Below are 16836 nucleotides of genomic sequence, written 5' to 3'. Positions count from 1 at the left end.
GGAACATATCGTCTGGGAGTGTAATGAGTTGGCAGACTTTAAAGATTCCCTGCAGACTACTCTGTCAGAGATACTGGATAAGCCAACTGGTGTAACTAAGGAACATTTTTTTTGAGCTATGATATAGAATCGGAATTGCTTAGATATAGTAACGCCTTGCTGAATCTAACTATGGTGGCTTTCAAAAAACCAATTACTAGAAAATGGAAATCAAAGTCTAAACCAACTTTATTAGAAGTACTGAATACAGTAACAGAGATAAAACAGGTGGAATTCTGATCTTAGAAAAGGGTAGGAGAAAATTACATAGAAAAGATGGGAATTCTGGGAACAATACACACAGAGGCAGAATGAGGTTTAAAAGAAGGGAAGATTTGCATGAGCTATGTATTGTTTGACTGACAATGATTGGACAGATTATAAGTGATGTATAATGCTTACAACTAAAATTATGTCACTATGATTTGTTTTCATTTAAATAAATTTAAGATCGCATAAGTCATATGTGATAATTTAATAAAGATGTTTCTTGTTTAAAAAAAAAGAAAAGGGATTGTATATATTGTAATACGTACAGTTCTTAGCCTCCTGTCCATTATTTCTACTAATCCATAAATCTTCATAATCTTGCCAAATAACTTCCCCTCTTTTGTCACTTTCAGTGTTTTCTGTTCCATGCAAGCATATCCTGTATTTGTTATTAAGTTCCAATCCCCTGTTAATTTGTTTTAATTTTCTCTTTTCGTCTTAAGTGGAATGTAGATATTCCTCTCTATAATTTTACTGCCTTTCCATTTTCCCTTGCTTAAAGCATATCTGCGATGTGCATCCTTCTTATGTGCTTCTATGCATATCAGTGCTTCCCTTTTTATTAATGTTAATACTCCCTTTTACTCTCTTCTTGTGATTCTGTCTGAAATCTTTCTCTGAACCCCCTTTCTGATTACTTCCTCATGTTTCTTTTTATTCAGATGCATTTACTGCAACATTATTAGTGTTGACCCTTGTCTCTCCTGCATATTTTAGAACCCTTTGGCACTTGTCCTGCTTCTCTGAGTCCAATTACATTCAACATCAGTAATTTTAACAACATTTATCTTTACTTCTTTTAGCTTTTTTCTCCTTGCATCCTTATTGTTTTCCCTGCTGCCATGTTAAAGGCATTGGCTCTTGTGCTAGTTTTGGGTTGCACCTTCCCTTTTCTATTTTATTAAACCTTAACAACCAACTATTTACACTTGAAATACTAACCTGCTCAGCAACTATAAACATTGTCTCCCTGTCAGTCAAATAATGGCACTTTGGCTTGTCTTTTATGTTCTTACTTTTCCCTTTCACCCCTTGCCCTCCCCATAACATTTCCAGTTATATTTTGTTGTTACCCATGCTGTCTTCCCGTTCTCCTCTTTCTTTCATATTTTGTCTCAACTAGCTAATGAAGCCTATCTACTAATGGCCTTCCTACTTTCCTCTAGCTATCTTCTGCTTTTCTAAAAGTTTGTTTTCCTAATTTTGTTAACTGAAGTCCTTTGCTTTACCATTTAGTTTGTTTAAATTTGTAAATCTCCAGATTCACTGAGGAAAACATTTGCAGTAGTACTGAATCCAAAACATTACTGACCCTTATCCATGTGATGTATATCAAGCCACCAGACCCCTTTTTTCAGCCACTTTTTTCACCCACTTGCTTCTCTCTATATTAATATTTGTGGCTATCCAAAATCTATCTTGTCTATACCTTCATCAGTAGCCGCTAACCGCTAGTCCTCCCCTCCACTGACGTCTACCATGTGTTATGATGGCTTGACTACATTTACAATCTGCAACCTCCTTCTCAAGCAACAGATGTAAAAAAAAAATGGTCTGGGTACCAAGTAAAAAAAATGGTCTAGGTACCAAACTTAAACCAATTCCTCTAACAGAGCCTTACTTTATTCAACAACCTTTACTCATCGCTGTTTCCTAATCATGCACTTTCCTGCTTATTTGAATTATGTTCCCTTGTGCACCTTAACTATTTAACTAAGCAATCTTTCAGAGTGTTGGCCAAAGTATTTGCCCTAATTCACTGGGTGGGGAGGGACACTGCTGCGGTTGCATTCAGAAATATTAAGGTTTGCTTGCCAAGTATCTTCCTGCTGCATATTAAACTACTCGAATCCTGACCCTCCTGTTTGCTCCACATATTTAACTTTAATGACCATCACAGACCACCTCTAACCATTTTTTCATCAATTACCACTAACTGGTATATTTCCCCTTTTTCCAATTATACCAGTCATGATGTTGACTAATCTTTTACCTGTTATATAACCTCCCTCTGTTATGAGAATGCAAAAGAATGCCATTTTTTAATGTTAACTAATACTACTCCAATCAATTAAATTTCTTTAATGTTGTGTCTTTCGGCTTTTCCTGGTTAGGAGTCGCCACACTGGAACTCCGGTCCGCTAATGATTGGCAGTTGATTTTTATGTACCAAGTTGCCAGCCCTGACGCACAACCTTCAACGAAGGAACGCCCATTCATGCATGTCTCCACGCAGAAGACGCTCTAGCTGAGAGTCTAACCGGAATTAAATTTCTTTAATAAAGTGTATTAATTAAAAAACATTAATCACAAATTTTGTCATCAATGCTACTTTTCTTTTCTTAAGCTAAGCACAGTCTGTAACCTGAGTTTGTAAATTTGTGAAAAAATGGTAAAAAACGATCTGCCATCTCCCTTTTTTATATAATCCCCAATAATGTTTCACTCACCCATAACATCCAGTGATTATATGATTTCATATAAAAATGAGAATAAGTAAAAAGAATATTACTATGCTACCCCCAACACACTTACCTGTGTGAGTTTATCTGCAGCCTCTTGCATCAGTGTTCCCCATATCCCTACTATGTTTTACCTACAGCAGTTTCACTTTCAACTTCAGTGACATTTTTTCAACAATGGAATGATGGAAAGATGTCTTCAGGACCTTTTCTTTAATTTGCTGGGACATGCTGCTCATCTCCCACTTGGACCTATTGTGGCAACTTTGCTGTTGATGTGTCCGTTCCCACATCTACTGTGCCCACTGCCTTCTCTACAATGTTAAATGTCTTAGTACTACCCTGAAGAATATCTTCATCTATGCAAGATCCATCACTTGTAATTTTAGACCCTTTACCTCACAACAAGCCTGGACCAGTCTATAAAGATCTCTTCTCCATCTCATATGCAGAGAATAGTCCATGTCCACAAAAAGCAGGGAATTCTGATACAACAGCCTGTTCCCAAGTTTCCACAGCATTGATAAAACATTTTCTTTTTACTGGTATGTAAGAAAACATACCAGTATTTTTCAGTAAGCCCTTGCAGTAGCGCTCAACAATACCCAAACTGTACATTGCTTTTTATTTTGCATTACGTCATCTTCTGTTGTTTGAGCCCATTCAGCAAACTTCATTTTCATAAATTCTTGATAATCTCCTCCCTCTTGTCTCTCTGCTACCTGATGAATCTTTTTTTTTATTTGAGATCTATTCTCATGATCAATTACTCTGACATCCAACAAGTCCAACTCTGCTTCTGTGGCCTCCAATCTAGCCTTCAAACTCTTCATTCTCATGAATAACGAAAAGAATGACATTTGAATGCTCATTCAGAACTTCATTTACCTCCATCTGAAGGTCCATACCTTCTATAAGGTTTTCTATTTCAGCATTCATTTTCTGTATTTCTTTAAAGACAGTGAGCAGGGTAACTGCTTGTTTTATTTCTGCAACCACACACTGCGAAACTTGCATCTCCATATTACTGCCACTTATTTTTTATATCATTAGTTTTGTGATTCACTCTGCTTCTCTTTCTGTTTGATCATGGACATCAATTTTTTTCAAGCAATTCTTTGCATTTTTCAACTTTCATGAGTTGCCTTCTAATTTAACTTTTTAACAAATCTGGCTGGCTGTGCTAGCCCATATCACAATGCAAGTCCGCCACCACCAATTATTTTCTCTATTTTACAGTATCCAGAACTTTCTTTATGTTGGCGTTAAATTTACATTTTTATTTTGCTGCAATTACTTTTCTGTCAGGCAATAAAAGTAAACTTATTAAGGCCTGACAATGTCTAGGCAATTCAGATCTTGCATCCCAGCAAAAAGAATCATTTCCTTAGCTTTGGCCATTTCTTCCCACAACATTTTTGTCAAAGTACTCTGTAGGGAATCTTTTAAAATCAGTCAGCTTGTTACATTCCCCAAAATCATGTTCCTAATTACCTCTCTTTTCCCTTTCACATCTCCAGCATTTGCTATTTACCTGAGGAAAATAACTCTGAAGTCTAATTGATGTATAAAAATGCAAACACTTCCATGCAAAAATCGTAAACCTTCTAGAATTTGTTGTATACTTGGGAGACTTACACATACATTTCCCAATGTTCATTTTTAAAATGTCTTTCCACTTCCTTTTCCCGATCGTTTCTAAACTACTCTGATGATTACAGTTATTACACAGTATATTAGCCAACCTACTAATTATTTATTAAATGGCAGCTTCCGCTCTAGACTCAAATGAAAACTCTACCAGAGCTTGCCTTTCAATTATCATTCTTTCATCTCTTTCTCTGTGCCAGCACTTTGATATCAATTCCTGACAGGGAAGGTAGTCTCTAACCTGCAGACCAAACTTCTGCTTAGCTTCATCCCAGTCCATTACATTTTCCTCCTGAATTATTTGCTGAATGTCTTGTTGCCTTTGCTAATTTCCTCCAGTAAATTCCAGGCCCTCTTATTTTATATTCTATAAAATCCCCATTTGCTATCATACCTATTAGTAAAAGCTCCTTTCTCTATGACCACACTGGCTTAGTTCTTAGAATATTTTCTGCGACTTAATATAACAGGGTTGCCACAATGGTTAGGGTGTTCACCTCAAAGTTGCAAGATACAAGGTTTGATTCTCACCTTTGAGGAAAGTTGGCTAGGCTTAAAATGGCCTGCAAGGGCAGGTAGCCTAGTACTTAACTATGAATGTTATGAATATAATGCTCTGTAAGATTATATTCCTTAAGTACTGGCATCCAAAATCCTAGTCCATTTCTTGAACTCCTCCACTTCATTTCACCATCATATCTTCCTACTTTGATGTATAACATTCTGCTTGTGCTATGCATATCAGTATTAACTGCACAGCTCTAGAGTATCTCTTCATATCAAGTAACGTAAAGCACAGTGTTCTGCAGGAAGAATAGGCTTATCCCTCAAGTTTTGCCCCCTTCCCCTCCCAAACAAATCCCTTCTGCTTTTTATTAAAACTTACTTCTCCTCTGGTTGATAAAAGTATGCCTGACCTGTATAGAAAACTAAAGGGACTAAACATTTTTACTGAATGTTTCTGCCTATCCATATCCATAACTAGGAGCTTCCAGTTTCTCTGTTTTGTATTATCTTTTATTTTGTTTCTTCCCATATATCCTTAGTTTCAATAACAGAATCATTTTGTAATCCATACTCCTAAATACTTCTTATGTTCCCTTACATATGCGTAATGCTGAACCAATCCATGTGTGGGGATGTAGTTTACACCAATACAGCCTTGGTTTTATATTGCCAAAAGACTCAGAATTGTCTCAGACTAAAAAAACAATGTTGTATTCCTGTAGGCAGAAAAAAACAAAGTGCACTAAAAGTTAAAAAGCACGTTTAATGGTAAACGCTTTCACTGTTAACATAATTAAATTTCACCTTATAAAATGCATTAAAACCATACTTCTTAATTTACATATTGCATATAGCCCATGAGCCCCCATCTCAAAATTAAAATAAAGTGCAATCCAAAATACATTTCCACAAAAATAAATCATGTACTTAAAATAAGCAAATGTTACTGTTTTGCCACAGGAATATACATGTGTGCTCCCCCCAAAAAAATAAAGTGCAGCTTTTAATTTTAAATAGCTGGAGAGGGAAACTACATCATTTAGTCTGGGCAAGTTAGTGGCATCCACTCTAAGTAGCCACACGAATTCTTTAAATTCTAGAAACAATTCCTTCGGTCCCCGCTAGTATCAGGTACTACTTGAACAACGGCTACAAATTTAAACTTGCGATATGGGTACAAGACAGTATGCACAGCCAATACATTCTTTTCATTACCCTTCCTGATGTCATACATATGTTGGTAAATACGAACTTTAAACCCTTTCTTAGTCTTCCCTGTGTAAAACCTTTCACAGCCTTGACATTGGACGACATATACAACATGTGTACGGTTACAGTTGAAATTTAGCTGAACCGTACCATACCTTGGAATAAAAACTTTTTCTGTTTCTAATACATTGGCACATTGGTTACAGTGTCCACATTTTAACATCTTACCTTTGTTATAGTTTTTATTCCTCTCTTTATTTCTTTCCAACAAATCTTTGACACATGGATTTTTTTTGTATAGGACACATGGTCTGTCACCAACATTTTTAAGGACCTCTGTCACTTTTAAATATAAACCGATTCTTTTTAAAAATAGCTTTTATGTCATAAAACTGCAAGTTGTACGTCAGAATAAAGGTCCTATTAAACACGTTTGTGTTCCTTGACCCCACATCAACCTTTTTATTACTGCTGCTGTCCCTTTCCTCTGAGCCTAACAGTGGAAAAATTGTCCTTTAACTCTCTTTTCTGTAACTTCACACAAAACCGGTTCAATGAAACTGTTTGGGTATCCCCTCCTTAATAACATGCCCCTTAACTTTTCCCTTTCTTCAATGTACATTTCTAGGTCATTGACCATCCGTGCTAACCACACACATTGGCCGTTAACCAAAAATCTTTATATATATATATATATATATATATATATATATATATATATATATATAAACAAAAATTAACAAAATTATAAAAACTGAAGTATACACATAGACATCCAATGAATTCATTTGAAATATACTGTTATCTTCTGTTTATATCATGCATCACAGATAAGGGAGGGATAAATTAAATGCACACATTATAAAAGTTAATACTTCAAGTTTTGCAGACTGACCCACAAATGATTGTCACGTCTTTCTAGTTGTTCTAGAAATTATGTTTTTTATTTGTAAATTACATGCATCATTTAATAGATTTTTGAACTCAGAAAATGTAGGAGGAGATCCAGATATCCAATTCTTTGTTATGGTTTTTCTAGCCACTGCTAGTACTGCCCAAAGTAAGGAGTACTTTATTTTTCTAACAAATTGTGGAACATGTGTATTAAATATAACCAAGGACTTCCTTAATATAAAGTTGCCTGTGAAAACTGCTTGTAGTAAATCATTTACATTTCTCCAAAAGATGTTTAAAGTAGGACAGTCGTAGAACATATGAGCCCAGTTTATGTCTACATTTGATTTACATTTATTACATATATTTTGTTTTTTGTTAATTTTGTCCATTAATTGAGGAGTGTAAAATGATCTGTTCATGAATCTCCAGGTGTATAATTTCCATCTCAAAGAAAAGGTTATTTTTCCTGCTGATTTTAATAAATTTGCTTTGTCTTGATCAGTTGGAGAATTATTATTAATTGAACTACAATAGTTCCAGTAGTTTTGTGGGCAACTAAATGTTTCTTCTCTTAAGATTCTATAAATGAAAGAAAGTTTGCCTGAGTAAGTATGGTTATGTAATAGGGTTGATTGAAGAAATTGTAATAAAATCCTGGGATCATGTTTAGTGGATGATGAGATCAGTTGTAGTTTGTTACCTAGAGATAATATGAGTGTTTGTATGTCTAGCCACATGGATTTATCCAGTTGATATTCCTGCATTATGTGATCAACAGATTTAGCTTATGTTCAGAAGTCAATTGGAACCAGAGCTTGAGCTCATTATGTTTAAATATTGTGATTTTGTTTGAATCTGAGGTTAAAAAAAATTCTTGTGTGAATGCTATGGGGAATAATAAAAAAAAAACTTTTTTTGTATTTAAGATGTTTATGTATAAAATTCCTAAAGTTAGTTATAATATAATAAATGTAGCTAGCAGTATGACTGGAGGTTACATAAGTGGCAAAATAATCTTTTAAAATTCATAATGTAGGATTGTTTATTATTTCTAACTTGTCTGTTGAGGGCCTCGTTATTAACTGCATAGCTGATAATTCCCAAAATAACTTCCATTTGGCTGAATATGAAGTGTCTAAAAGTTGTGTAATTGTTCTGATTATGGAGGAAATAGACTAAAGATTTAAATCTGGGAATGCTATCCCACCATTATTCCAGTTATTAAGACGTCGATTAAATGCAATTCTTGTTTTTTTTTTGTACCAGAACAATTTTAATATTAGAGTATTTAACTTATTCATAAACTTTTTTTTTGAAGGAAGAAGTTGAATAGATTGTATAATGTATAAACATTTAGGTAGAATTATCATTTTTATAAGGGTTAATCTTTCCTCTGTAGTGAATAATATATTCCATTTAGAAAATAAATTCTGGATATTTTCAAAACACTTGTTATCATTTAGTTGCATTATTGATTTTACATCTTTAGCAATAATAATTCCAAGATATATAATTTGGTCAATATTTGGAGTTTGTTGAACATAGTATTTAGATTTGTTGCTTCTACTTGAGTATATGGGTAAAATTTTGTTTTTATTATCATTGAAAGATAGCCCAGAAATCTTTTGAAAAGTTTTGATTGAATCAAATAGAGATAATATAGAAGAGTCATTTCCTTTTGTGGTGATAAGTACATCATCAGCAAATAATTTGATTTTAGCTGTTATATCTTTATCTATTTCCAAACCTTCTATATTGCTGTTATTTCTTATATCATTTGCCCATGGTTCCTTTATCAGTGTGAACAATAATGGGGAAAGGGGGCAACCTTGTTTGGTACCTTTTATGGTAGGAATTTAATTGGAGATGTATGAGCCAATTTTAATATATGCAAAAGTTCCTTCATATAGATGTTTTAGGAGATTAATAAAGTTGTATGAGAAGTTTAAACACTCCAGAAGTATGAACAAGTAAGTAGTTATTTTTGATGCCTTTGCATCTACAATAGGTCTCAAAGGTGGGTTGTTGGTGCATTTGTATATTTTGGGATTCCAAATATGGTTGGAACTTTAGGATATGTCTGAATTAAATAATCATATTCCTCCCTTGTTATCTGAAAATTTAATAATAAATCATTTAATATAACATCAACATTCTTGTATGCTATATGTAGCTCATTTAACGACACTTCTTCATAGCCATCACCATATAGAATCCCCAGCATCTTCTCAATATACATACGTTGGTCCATTATCACCAGCCCCCCACCTTTGTCGGGTTTCATAACCCTTATAGACCTGTTTGTTGTTATACTGTGCAAAAGCTTTGTCTCTGCTTCTGTTAAATTAAATATATTAGTCCTTTTTGTATTTAAAAACACTGACCTGACATCATTACTACATACATTTTCAAATAGTTGAACTGTGGGGTGGGGGAGGTTAAACACACTGCTTCTTTTGCAGCTTTGTGGGTGGTTAGATAACTCATTACCTTGAAAATAACAACTTGGGTTTAATTTTCTTGTATTCAATTTCAAATCAAGTAGGTATCTGTCAACCTTGGCATTAGTTATAGGTACATAATTAATACCCTTTTCAGGGCATACTACAGTTACACATCAAGCAACCTTTCCTGTTTTAGAACAATGAAAATCTACTTTGGCTTTTATTTCCTCCCGTACATGTTAACATTTTTGTCTCACAACATAATCTACATCTCTCTTTTTTAGTATTTTGTTCAGTGTAATTCTTTCTTTTATACTGTCTATCCAATCCACAACTAAAGTCACCAACACATAAAACCAGAACATTCATTATGAAATACCTCTCAACTTATTTAAAACACACTAGCATTCCTTAGTATATACCTAGACTGAACTAAACCTAGGAAGCATTTTTTTATACAGGCAAGCCACTAAAGAATATGCCTTGCATTATTATATGTTACTTCTTAACTATAACTTGGACCAACCCATTTTACTCTACCAACTCCACCAGATGCCCAACTCTCTAACAGAACCCGGATTGCCTGAGCTGTAGTCAGGGCTTTATCCCTCTAAATGGCTGGAAATACTACAATCATGATGACAAGGGTTCAATTATCAACCCAGCACTGGAGAAGCCAAGGCCTATTTACCTCTTCCTGAGGAGGAATGCTTGGTGAGCACACAGCGAAGTGTGATTTTTCTGGTGGAGGCTTGGGAACCATTTCCTTATCTTGAGGGTAAGTGGTAAGGCTGCTTAGTGGTGATATCTCTTACAGAAATGAAGGATGACCACGGCATGTCCCCCTTTCAGCTCTCAAAGTTGGGTGTCTGCAGGGAACATGGTGTTTAAGCTGAAAAACCCTAGAACCAAATCTGATGGCTGTCTAAATGATGACCCCTCCTAGTCAACCCTCACCCTGGTGATGGGGAATGAATGGGCCAAATAGCTGAAGGAATCTGATGGTCAACATGTGATGGGGGCAAAGAGTACCAAAAAATCCAGAACTATCAACATAATGTTATGTATCTCCAAGTCATTAAATATTTTAATGTCAGCTGTGAGATTGCTGAAATTAAAGGGTAAGGAAGGATTCAGCAATCCTGGAGGTAGTATATACAGAGATGTAGAGAGATATGGATTTAGGAGGGCCTGCCACCTGAAGAAATATTTTATGACATCTTTTTTTTCCTCCTTTGACTAACAAGATAGTCCGTGGGTTTGTTTTGACCACTTGAAGTTGAGGAAGTATGCTTCACTGTAAAGCAAGTGATCCTTTTTAAATTTATTCTGGTCTGTTCCAACTGACCTTCTCCTTTTGTTGCTTCCATCTACCTCGTATATGGGTCTACTTTGAAATCCTGACCATGATCAACGGCCATATACCAAAGATGAAAATAGTGAAACCTGAAAAACTCGAACATCAACTTTTTCCACGGTAAATAAACACTTGCTCAAATGTAAATGAAACTTGCACCAAAGTAAGTAAAAAAAAACACCTAGGTGGGGGGCTACACCCCCCTCCCCAATGTGGGGGGACTGCTCCCTCCATCTATATATACCCACTCCAGCATTGCACTACAGTGGAGAAAGGGCATGTTGGGCAAGTCTTTACTTACCCTGGGAAAAAGTCGACGTTCAGGTTTTTCACGTTTTGCTATTTTCGTCTTCGTTATAGGACTGTGGATCATTTGGGTGTCGGGATTTCAAAGTAGACCCATATATATATATATATATATATATATATATATATATATATATATATATATATATATATATATATATATATATATATATATGGGTCTGCTTTGGTAGACCGAGCTTACAGTTACCCGAATTTCAGATTCCTGAGACAACACCAAAATTTCAATAAACTGAACCTGAACAATACCGATTTTTTTTTTTTTTTAAACAGGGAAAGGAGACAGTTGGGCAAAATGAGGAAATTTGCTCTTTTCCCCACTGTAGTGCGATCCCGGAGTTGGTATATTTAGTTGGGGAGGAGTGTAGTTTGGCATAGTCCCCCACCTGGGTGAGTTTGACATACTTGGGTATGTTATTTTGTTAGATGTTGGCCAAGTGTCTTCTTTCCCTGTGAGAAACTTCAGTAATGTGAAGGTTCGGTTTACTGCAATTTTGGAGTTCAGGTAACTGTAAATTCGGTCTACCTAAGTAGACCCATATATATATATATATATATATATATATATATATATATATATATATATATATATATATATATATATATATATGTTTACACCTCTTCCACATCTTACAGTTATTCTGGTCTTGTAGATCTTATGGCTTTTTATACCACAGCCAGGTCTTTTCTGCCTTCTTAGCATTCTAATACATAACACACTTCTCATTTCTCTAATAGCTCAACTGCCACAGGCTGTTACTAGGTTAATGACTACTAGGGCCCTTAGAAGCCTAGCTGTGCACAACACATCATTTGGGTCCCTAGTATCAATTGGGAGGCATGTGAGTAGGTAGGCAGCTATGGATTTGTTGGGGGAGGGTGTTAGGATAATACTTTTCTAATTGATGGCCTCTGTCCATAAGGGACATGGGGGCCAGACTGGAGGTAAACTTGCAGTTCCACATCCAATTATCTAGGTTTTGAGTATGGAAGGGATGAGCTCTGATTTACACGAACAGGGAAACATATCCATAGTGGGGTGTTCCTTTGGGGTACACATCTGTCTCTACAGCATGTTCTATTTATGTCACAAGACAAGTTCAGATCCTTGGATCTAGTGTTTCCGGTGCTGTTTGTTTTGAACAGGGGCAACAGTTCCATCAGGCTGGGTCTGAGGAAGCCCTTTAAGCCAGGTAAAGATCTGCTCTCAACAGCCTGTAGGAGACTGAATACAGAGACACAGCCTTTAGGTGATCAGTGTAGGATAGGGTATTCATGAGAAACCTCTGAGGCATTCCAACTGTTGCAAGTGTCTGGGTCTGGTTAGATACATGCCAAAAGGGACACTGTACTCAATGATATGTCTGATAAGAGCCGAGAAGAGTGGTACTATAACTTTCTTGGAATTGGATGCCATACCTTCACCTATAAGTTGATAGAATGTTTTTCTTATTACCTTAGCTACATGTTAGTCAAAGGCCAGGTTGCTATCAACATATGTTCCCAGATCCCTTACTACTGGGTCAATTCTTATGGATGTTTTATCAACGGAATAATTAACCTGAGTTGACAGTTTCCCAGAGGGCATTATAATGCATTTTTGGCACAGAGTTTTAGGCCATGGCTTTGGCACCAGTCGTGCCTGTGTTAAACCCACTTGCAAGATGTATATGTCTTGGAGTTCATCTACAATAGCTCCAATTTACAATCATCTGTGAACTTGGTGAGCTGGAGACCTTTAAGGTTTACCCTGACTTTTGAAAAGTAGATGCCAAACAGGAGCGGGCCCAGCACAGAGCCCTGGGGTACTCCACTGGTCACAAGTCTCTTGGTGGAGGTGGTCTCAACGACCCTTACTTCTTGGGTGCTGTCTATGAGCCAGCCGGCAATCTAGTGGGTTATGTAAGGGTTCACACCTAGCTCAGAGAGCTTGTTAACCATGCCTGAGTGGGGTATTGTATCAAATGCCTTAGCCAGATCAAGATATGCAGTATGCACTGTTTTACCCTTGTCCTTTGTCTTGGTGGCCCTCTCAAAGTCTACCAGGTTAAGTGGCCATGATCTTCCCTTAACAAAGCCAAACTGGGATGGATCCATTGTCTAAGTTGCCAGTATCCTTGTTCATGTCCACAATAATTCATTCCATAGCTTTGCATATTAGGCTTGTTAAATGGGTCTGTAGTTCCATGGGTCGGATGATGGTCAGTCCTGATGGAAGAGAATGACTGTTGCAGTCCTCCATTCACTTGGAGTGTAGCCTGTTTCAAGGCTGTAGTTGATGCTGCCTCAAGTGTACCTAATAGGTCAAGTTTTAGACTGTTCAGGAGGCACGGAGGGATGTTGTCAGGGCCCATGGAGGCAGTGTTCTTGGCTTTAGCAAGTGCTGCCTGCACCTGGTTCCTGCTGATCGCTGGGGGAAGTATGTTGGAGGGGATTTCACCTGGTGGAGCTTGGCGAATATGGAGGATGACGTGTGTTCTGAATTTATTAGCCAGTAGACTTGCTATGTCACCCTGACTGGTGTAGGTGATACTGTTCACCACAACTTCAACACTTCTAAGGTTCCAGATGTAGATGACGGAGGCCTTCTGATTTGTCCTTAGCCTGCGAGGATAGCCTGACCCCATAGCTGGCCTTCTTGGACTTAATTAGACCTCTAGTTTCTTGCTTAGTTGTATAACAGCACTTATCTTAAAGGAGGTGCTTTTCCTGATTTTGGCAAGGAGTTTTCTTCTTTTATTACATACCATGTTTAGGTTAGGATTCTACCCGTGGGGTTTGAGTTTAGTATTTGTTTTGGGTTTATTTCTGGTAGGGTATGGCAGCCTCTATGCAGCCATTCACATGTTTGTATAGTGACTCTGAATAATTCTGCATTGGCAGCTGTGGTCTTTGCCAAAATTCAAAGCTCCCCCCAACCAAAACTGTAACTTAATAGGATGCAGTTCGCCTCTGAACAGCTCTTAACTGTTACTGGTTTAGCCAGATTTTCTGGGTTGAATTTTACTTCAAATGAGGCACTTTTGAGATCTAATCTCACTACTGAGGACATGACATGGGGGGGGGGGCACTACAGCTCTCTCCCATGTTGATGAGTACCAAATCCAGTATGTTTTATCCTTTGATTGGGGCATGCACTATCTGTTCCAAGGTGTTTTTCTGCTAATATAGTCCAGGATGCAATGTGCCTGTCAGTCTGAGGAAGTGTATGTTTCTCACTCTATAGAGGGGTAGTTAAAATCACCCATGAATAGGGTGTTTGGATGGATGGTGAGTGCCTTTGGTAGGTTGAGGTAAGAGTTGTGAGACTCTTAGGGCACAGATGGCGATGTGTAGCTAGCCATGACATGGTGAGGGATCTTACCTATGGTGACTTGCATGTGGAAAAACTCCCTGGTATCATCCTGTTTAACTAACCTGGAGGTATGTGTCGTGCTATCATAGATCACAACACCTCCACCTTTGGCTCCAGTCTGTGCTGCTGCTGGTCAACATGCTGTAGCCTTGCAATTCTGGAGTACTTTCTATGGCTTTAAACCAAGTCTTGGTCACAACACAGATGTCTTCATTCTTCACAGTGAGGAGGGTTTGAAGGGTGCACAGTTTTGTTTAGACTCTGAGCATTGGTTAGTAACACCTTAACGTTGCTTGTAGACTTATTCACTAAGGTGACAGTTTTGTCTTTTTTGGCATTTCCTAAAAAAGGCTCTAACGGGGTGCATAAAGTTCTAGCAGTATCAGAAAGCATAGGGGAAGAGATGCAACCCATCCTTGACAAAGTACTGCGGTCTTTGGACTATGTGATTCCATGGTGACAGATACTGGAACCCCCAGAAGTGACATTAGACATTTAGACAATTATTAAAATTAATCATTTTATGTTTGCACTGTGGCATCATCCTTGGTGAAGGTAGAATGATGTTATATGCAAGGCTCAAACCTTATCTGTGACACATATTCTGAGAGATCTTGTTTCCTATAGTCCAAAGAGGTATGTCTCAGGTCATTTACACCTACAAGGACTATGATAGAATTATATTGGTTCCTGGGATGCAGTAACTTGAGTGCTTCCATAATATTGCAGATCCTAGCCATATAGGCAACTAACCATCATCTTCTCCTTGCTGATCCTGGTGAGTGGAGCATCTGTGGGTCACATAATGGAGTCCCCATTGCCAAGAGTATTACATGAAGTGTGTGATTGCCTTATGGGCTTTGCACTTGGGGAACCATTAATTGCAGGCTTATGTGAGATGTTTGGTGTTGATTTTGCTGTATGCTTTAGTGCTTGTTGAGAAGACGTGTTGCCATTAGGTGGTTCTGGAGGTCTCTGAGATTTGGGAACATTTCCTTTAAGTGCCTCAGCATAACACAGTTTGTATGCGTGTGGTGAACAGTATGTAGAGAGGATGTAGTCTGGGTACTCCTGACAAGCTCATTTGTATGCAAAATTTTATGTCTCCAAGGAAGTTGTACATTTATATCTTTTGCATACCACATTATTTTCTTTAATGATTAACTGGTTGTCTAAGAACATGAGATAATTGCCACATTGCCTTAGGATGCCCAAATCTACCAAGCTGGCTACAGAGACATATGGAAGTTGCATATCCATGTTATCTGGTCCTATAATAGGGTTGGCTGTTTAGGATTAAGAATTGATTTTTAACAGGGGTGTTCTAGGGTAGCTTCTGGGGTTAAGGGCAGGATGTTATAGAATCCTGTAGGAAATGGTAGTGCTATTCGATGCACAAGCTAGCTGCTCTAAGCTTACTTCTGCACAATGCCATATGGTTTGACAGGTTTTGCATCTAATCCTAACTTTATAAGTATGTTTTACTGTCACTGCTTACTGCCACATCCCAGTGGACAGCACCACGCAGAGAAAAAGGCTTGGAAAATTACTCCTATGACCTCTATCCAATAAATAACCACACTTTGAGCTTCCTGCAGTGCTTCCCAACTCAGAGACACCAGGTAAACACCTTCATTCACAAGATGTCAGATTCTGGATTTATTAATGGAAAAGCACAGCAAAAGCAGCTCTCAAGTACAGGTTAAACAACAAACTACCACCAAATAAAGAAGTTCATGGCTAATTCGCACTTCTGCAAACAGATATGGAGGCACAGATACTAGAAAAGCCAACAGACACAGAAAATACTATTTTTGCCACAAAATTAAATGAATGGTTTACAAATACTCAAAAAAGATAGCAATCACTGTATAAAGCAAGTACACGTGCAGTTAATCAAGAAAATATTCTTATCTTAGCTTGAATGGCTCTGGATGCATTTGAAACACCAGAAACACACTGCAAAGTTCTCTGTAAGTGAACAAAGAGCCTTGCAACTTGACTGATTTGTGGTAGGGAAAATAAATCTTGTAAACTGACTCCTATGCCCACTAGCCAATAAACAACCACACTTTGATGTTCCTCCGTTCCACCAGTACTTCCCAACTCAGAAAGCCCAGGTAAAAACATTCTGCAACAAGATGCCTGACCCTGGAATCTGTTAATGTAAAAGTATGGCAAAAGAAGCTCTCAAGTGCAGATTAAACAAACTACCACCAAACAACTAAGTGCCTGGCTAATTCACCCTTCTGCAAAGAGATCTGGAGGGACACATACTAGAAAAGCCAACAAATACGGAAAGTACTATTTTTGCCTCAAAAT

At 37.3% G+C, this 16836-nt stretch overlaps 1 protein-coding gene across 1 annotated transcript in view; it reads right to left on the bottom strand.

Moving 5' to 3' along the window:
* The window catches only part of HIP1 (huntingtin interacting protein 1), a 2554439-nt gene that overhangs the window by 56591 nt on the left and 2481012 nt on the right, over positions 1–16836 (bottom strand). The gene's annotated exons all lie outside the window — the stretch shown is intronic.

The sequence above is a fragment of the Protopterus annectens genome, chromosome 13.part0 (genome assembly GCF_019279795.1).
Source record: "Protopterus annectens isolate FY-2018-M chromosome 13.part0, PAN1.0, whole genome shotgun sequence".
NCBI classification, from domain to species: domain Eukaryota; kingdom Metazoa; phylum Chordata; order Ceratodontiformes; family Protopteridae; genus Protopterus; species Protopterus annectens.
Note: the sequence above shows the minus strand (reverse complement) of the source record. Positions and strands in the feature narration are given on the sequence as shown.